The sequence below is a fragment of the Meriones unguiculatus genome, chromosome 5 (genome assembly GCF_030254825.1).
Source record: "Meriones unguiculatus strain TT.TT164.6M chromosome 5, Bangor_MerUng_6.1, whole genome shotgun sequence".
Classification (NCBI taxonomy): domain Eukaryota; kingdom Metazoa; phylum Chordata; class Mammalia; order Rodentia; family Muridae; genus Meriones; species Meriones unguiculatus.
Window position 1 is genome coordinate 116844764 of NC_083353.1, and position 6984 is coordinate 116851747.

At 45.1% G+C, this 6984-nt stretch overlaps 1 long non-coding RNA gene across 1 annotated transcript; it reads right to left on the reverse strand.

Moving 5' to 3' along the window:
• Positions 1 to 3814: 3814 nt before the first annotated feature.
• On the reverse strand, positions 3815 to 6441 carry LOC132654102 (uncharacterized). The gene is made up of 3 exons (XR_009591786.1): positions 6309 to 6441; positions 4529 to 4646; positions 3815 to 4005 (listed from the first exon to the last, which is right to left on the reverse strand). It is a non-coding gene; the product is annotated as an uncharacterized LOC132654102 (long non-coding RNA).
• Between the last annotated feature and the right edge of the window lie 543 nt (positions 6442 to 6984).

Below are 6984 nucleotides of genomic sequence, written 5' to 3' on the forward strand. Positions count from 1 at the left end.
CAATGTAGTGTTACAGCTTTCAAACCCAATTCTTGGCTGGCAAATTAGAAAAATAAGTCCGCTGTCCACATCTTAGAGTACCCTCAGGTTTCCCCTTGTGGGACAACCAAGGACACTGTTCTCTGCCATTACTCCTATGGACCGAGTTATGCAGTGAACAGGACACAGCTCTGGGTGACATTAACACTCATGGAGTGACACTGGCCAGCAGGGTCCTGGGGTTAAATCCAAGCGGGACTCCGCAGTTTTGGAGCCTTCATACAAAGGCTTGATTGATTCTTCATGTTCTGGGTGATAGAGAGGAGCGAACTGAGGGCCCTTATACTTCAGGGGGAAAGAGCCTGAGGAATAGGAAGGGATTGGAGAGATGAAATGAATTGTGTCTCATATGATCTTAAATATCACATTTTTCTTGTCTTGCCTGGAGCAAAAGAGATGAGAAACTCGCTCTAGATCATATGGTAGTTATGGTAGTGAGAGGAAGGACTAGAAACTGCCAGACCCAGAGGAAATCCCAGCTCTAACTCTTGTCAGTCAGCAGAGAGACCTTGAGCAAGTCTCTCTGTCCTAAGGATCGGAGAGGGGATGATTAGGGGGCAGAGTGACAGAGCATTGGAGAAACATGAGCAAGACCCTGGCTTCAATCCCCAGCATCACAAGAAAGCAAAAATGTCCTTGCTGGGTTTGGTGACACAGACCTGTAGTCACAGGCGCTGAAGCAGGAGGGTCCCAAGTTAGAAGCCAACCTAGGCAACACAGCAAGAACAATGGAATGTAGATATGAGGGAGCCTCAGTGAGATTGTACACCCCATTGGGAGGCCACGGCCTTGTTAGTTTGTGTGTGGACATTCTCTGATGATGTCCCTTAATAAAATAGATCTCAGAATGTGGGCCTGTCATCAAGCAATATGTGGCTACATATGGGCAATCACAGTATGTACCTCAAGGGGTTCCAGTGAGAGAATAAACTGAGGATACACAATTCTTATGTGCAAGTGGCAAGACTGTCAGAGGAAGGACTGATGGAGCCCCAAGTGTCGCTCCACAGACTACTCACTAACTACAAAGCAAACCGCCTCCATCATACAGGCTTCTGGGAAGCAGTCCCTTAGCCCTTAGCCCAGGGAGCCCAGCATCATCAAGGAGAGGACACGGTGACATTTTACACCTCCCGAGGTGATACTCTGTGAAGAACAGAACACTCCTAAAGCTTCTGCCAACAGTCTTTGACTTGACGCTTTGAGTGAGGTAGCAGAGTGAGGTAGCATAACACAAAAGCAAACAGCAGCTCGGCAGAGCGGCTCAGTTTTCAGTGCCATGAAAAGCAGGGGATGTGGAAAGGGTTCTAACTAAAGAAGGCTAGAGAAACGGGGAAAGTGCTTGCAATGTGATGGCAAGATTCTGAACTGAAGAAAACAAAAGAGAAGGAAGAAGGGAGGGAAAGAGGGAAGATAGAGGCGACTAGGTAGAAAACATTAAGGGTGTGGGTAAGAGTCGCTACGGTTTGGAGGTGTCTTCCCAGCTATGTTTGAAATGAACCCTCCCAGGCAACAGTGTTGAGGCAACAGTGCTGCAAAGGTGATCAGGACAACAAGACTCTCCCCAAATGGATGGATTCGTGCAGCTATCACGAGAGCAGGGTAGTTATCACAGGAGTGAGTTCATGAAAAAAGAGGATGAGTTGACCCCTTTTAGCATTTCACCATGGATGACAGACACATTAGGTACCCCCTCTAGGTGGTACCTTGACTTCAGAGTTCCCAAGTTTCAAGAACTATTTGCAATGCATTTACCACTGTATAGATAACATAAAGAAACCCTATGTGTGTGTATGTACATATATTTAATGTTAATTTGTCTGTATTTTAATACATAGCATGAATACATGTATGACTGTAAGTACATCATTTTGTGCACGGTTCTCAGGAAGGTCAGAAGAGGGCGTCAGATGCCCTAGAACTAAAGTTCCACAGTAATGTGGGTGGATTTAACCCTCACTCTCCACATCGCTCTATTTCCTTGTATATTCTTACAGCTTTTTGAAGGTTTTTTGGTGGTTTTAAAATAAAGATTTAAGGGCAGGATAACACATACAAAGCTCTTATTACTTACAAAAGGCTGGATGGGTAGCAATAGGAGATATTGAAGTTACAAGAGAGTATTTCACTTTCCCATATCCTCTTTCATGCTCTGATAAAAGTCTTGTCTCTGTGTGCTTTCTAAGCATCCTATAAAGCTTCAGTGGAGAAAATCGGTGTTTGTTTTAAAAGGTAAGTGTGCCCTATTGGCTGGACAATACAACAATGCAACCCCATTAATGCTGGAGTTAGATTCGTGAGCTGCCATGCACGTGTGGAGAACCAAACCCAGGTCCTCTGCAAGAGCAACAAGTGCTCTTAACCACTGAGCCAGCTCTCCAGTCCTCCTCACCACACACACACACACACACACACACACACAGCACTAGGACATCAGGAATCTCAAGGTCTACAGACCGTGCTAGCTGTCTGTGAGCTAGTCTGTCTTTTTTCCTTGCTTTTCTTTGTAGCCGGCTCCAGCTTCTTGCTCTCTGCTGACTTGGATCACTCTAGAACATTACCAGCGATGCATTGCGTCCCAGAGACAGCCAGGTCATACTCTGTGCTCTCCTGTCATGTGCTGTCACATCCCGCAGCCATCACCTGGTCAGAAGCAGCTCATGTCTTTTGTGGGTGCGGCCTGAAGGAATACAGTCAATCATAGTGGAGGAGATGTAGCTGGGTCTTACAAAAGGCATGCTATATCTCTCTACTTCCTTGTACAGTCTTTCCGTAGGCCTGTGGTTTTGAAATAAAGATTTGAAGGCAGGATAATACATATAAAGTTCTTATCACTTACTGAAGGCCGCAAGCTGCCAATGATGGGACTAACCTGGGAATCTAAAATACCTGTTGCATCCCAACTTCACAGCTTCTCCCATGCCACATGGGGTGTCTCAAGCCACTAGTCTATTCTGGGGTTCAGTTTTTCTATCTGCGCATCAAGGGAACCATCAGAGCTGAGCATGGGATGACAAAGAGAAAAGGGATCATGAGAGGATAATGAAGACAAAATGTGTAAAGAGCACATTAAATTCTTGGAGGAGTGGGGGTAAATCCACCCACATTTCAGTAATGATACGACACCCTCTGATTATTCATGAGAACAATATCCTCATGTGTTTCACTCTCATATCTTCTTTCATGCTCTGATAAAAGTATCGTCTCTCTGTGCTTTTTAAATATCCGATGATGGTTCAGTGGAGAAAAGCAGTGTTTGTTTTGAAAGAGAAGTAGGCCCCATTGGATAGACAGCGATAGACAGCACAACTCCACAAACACTGGCTGGGTAAAGGAAGAGCAGTAAGAACATTTTCGGTCTCCGCTAGAATGTATCACAACCTATCAGGGAAGAAAATGCATAATCAGTAGACCAGACAAGCCATTTCATCTCTTTGCTGAACCCTATAGACTATAAAGCAGAGTAAGTTCGTAGTAAGAAAGTACCTACTGGGGCTGCAGAGATGGCTCAGCCGTTAAAAGCACTGGCTGCTCTTCCAGAGGGCCCAGGTTAGATTTCCATCTATAGCTCTGTTTCAAGTGGATATGACACCCGTGGGTACCAGACATGAATGTAGCGCACATACATGCAGGCAAAACACCCCAACACACAAAAAGATAATAATAAAATAACTTTTAAAAGAAGATATCCACTAAATCATGGATTAATGAAATGAACGAGTAGGTGAGTGGGTAGATGGATGGAAGGATGGGTGGGTGGGTGGGTGGGTGGATGGATGGATGGATGGATGGATGAACAGTGGACCGAAAGAATACAGAGGTTAGTTATGAGTAACCCCAAACATGGGTAAAGTAGTAATGTCCAGAGAATTGCTTCCTTGCGAATGTCTACAGCAAAACCGACAGTGGCCATGAGAGCTCCTGTATTTTTACACAGGAACAGAAGTTCAAAATTCCTGGAATCCCCTGGAAAACAGAAGAAAGCCGAAGCTTAGACACGGCATAATTTAAGATGGCGCTTGGGTAAGAAACTGATACTCAATGCCATATCTTCATTTTGCTCTAATCATATCTTTTCCTAAGAACTATAAAGCCTAGGTTATAATTAAGGCATAGCCTAATAGCTAAACTGTTGATCTAATAATGAGTTTTCTTTTAGGAAAAGCAAAATAATATGGCTGAATCATCCTCTTCATCTCTCACCCCTCCCCAGCCATGCAGAGGCAGGAGTAAGTTCATTCCTCTTCCCTCTGTGAGGGAAACTGGTGAGGAAGGAATTGCCTGGCCTTTGGAGAAAGCCTAGCTGCCACCCGGAGCGCAGGACAATAAAGACAATAAAAGCTTCTTTCACTGGGAAGCCGAACAGCACAGCAACAAATGAGGCTGACTCTAAATGAGACCTTGGGGCAACCTATTCGGCTTTCCTCAACACCAGTTTCCTACTGTGATGCCCAATCTTCATAGTCACCTCGACAGGCTTTGGACTCACCTCGTAGATGGCAAGGCAAAACTCTAGATGTGTCTCAGAGGCCTTTTCAGAGGGAATTCACTAAGGAGAAAGAATGACCCTGCATTTGAGTGACACCATCGCACGGGCTGAGGGATTCCTTGACAGGGGAAAAGGTGAAAAGAGAGGTCAGCTGTCTGCTTCCTGGCCTGCATGCAGTGAAGGCAGCTCTTCTCTACACCTGTGCCTGCCGCCGCTATGTCCCACCCGAGCACCTGGGCCAGGTGGCCCCCAGCTGAATGCCTAAAACTGAGTCAAAATAAACCCTTCCTCCCTGAGCTTTGCTTCTGTTGGGGAATTTGTTATAGTGGAAAAAAAGGCAACTAACTAATACGCGGACTGTGAAATGGGGGTGATGTGATAGGCACACATATTCCATGAATGTCATAAGAATTAAGATGATAAAGAATAGCAATTGTCACACTGTATCTTATAGTAAACCTGCCAAAATGTTAGATATCATCAGGAGATGAAAAGGAAAGGCCAAGGGCTGAAGGAACAGCTCAACAGTTAAGAACAGTGGCTGCTCTTGCAGAGGACCTACAGGGTAGCTCATAACCATCTGTAATTCCAGTTCCAGAGGCTCTGAACATACTCTTCTGGCCTCCACCACACACACACACACACACACACACACACACACACACACACACCACAAAGCACAGACCTGTACACAGGCAAAGTCCGTATAAAACTAAATACATCTATTTTTTAAAAAGAAAGGAAAGACAACAATTGGGACCTCAACATACACAGTTCAACCCAAAGAAGATTTGGATTGTCATCCCCCTGGCCACCAGGAGCAAGTACAGCACTCTTCTGGGGTTTAGTGCCTTCACATAGAAAATAATTTTCCTCATCTCCAAGGACCCTTTCAGTCTAAGATCACTATTAGATCAAGATCCCAGAGAGGAGATGCAGTAAGCCTCATTCACCAGATGCACCCAGGGGTTAGAGCACTCACTGCTCTTACAGAGGACTGGAGTTCAGAACCCAGATAAAATATTTTTCTCCCATCCTTCTTTTCTAGCACAGGGACTAGAGGCAATTCAACACAACAAAAACAGCGAAGTATCAGACGGAACAAAGGAGAAGTCTGCTTTGCATGTGACATGATTGCAGTAACTTCCAAAACCACTTCTAGAGCCAACTGGTGGATTCAAGTGTTTCAAGCGACAAAATAAATGCTCCTGTCTCTATATACTGCTGGGGGGCACTTGAGCACCTAAAGGAAGCAGTGGCTATCTTTACAGTCACTCAAGGAAAAAATAAAAAGGAAACATTTGGGTGTAAATCTAACAAAGCTGGGTCAGGAGTTTGCTGCAGCGTAGTAAAGGACTTAGGGCTGAGTAGTAAAACTCATCAAATGAGAGTGGAATTCATTTTTCATGGTCTGCGAAGCTGGGAAGTGCAAGATCAAAACAGCAGCAGATTCCATGTCTGGAGAGGACTGCTCTGCGCTTCACAGATGGCATTCTCCTCCCATGCGGGACAGTAAACAAGTTTCTCTTGTCCTGTTTTGTCGGGTTATTATTATTATTCCTGTGTTACTCTGGGTTCTCTGGGAGAACAGGACCGACAATAGATTCAGAGGCTGTTCATCAGTTCAGCTTACAAGACACTGGGTAATCCAACAGCAGCTGTCTTCACGGCAGAGAGACTGAGCACAGTCTTCAGGCAATATTGGCGACTGGGTTATGACATGAGTGAAGAAATACAGAAGCAGCAATGGTAGCAGGAACAACAGAGATAGATAACTCACCCATTGTGGCCCCCTTTTATTTGGACTGCCACAGAACAGTATCACCCACGCTCACGGTGGACCATCCCCCTTCAAATAACCTGCTTAATAAAATCCTCCAACAGCTCATCTCTTCGTTGATTACAGATCCAGTAAAGGTGAAAACCAAGACAAACCAACCCAGGCACTGATCCCACCCACGACCTAGTCATTTCCCAGAAGCCTCTGGCAGCTCTTAAGATGATTAGCTTGAGAGCCTGGCAACATACTACTTGAAAGAGTCTCTTGTTTACTTTGTGTTGCTATAGCAAATATACTTAAGGAAGAAGGGATTGGTTTTGACCTGTCATTACAGGGGATTTCAGTTCATCCTCAGTGGAGAAGGTAAGGCAATAGAGCTCACTCCATAGTGGTGGGAGCATTTAGCAAAAGATCCTCACATCCCATGGACCAGGAAGCAAAGAGTACCAGGCCCGGAGAGGTATACCCTATGACTTACTTCAGTTAGCCAGCTGCTCCCTCCCTCCCTCCCTCTCCCCAAAACAACATCACCAGCTGTGGAATAAGGGTTTAAAACATACGCCCTTTCCAAATCTAAACTATAACATGCCATCTTTGTTCTCCAAAATTTCATGGCCCTCTCAAAAATGCAAAACCCACCAAGTAAGAATTCCCGAGTCCCCAAGGCCCCTAGCTG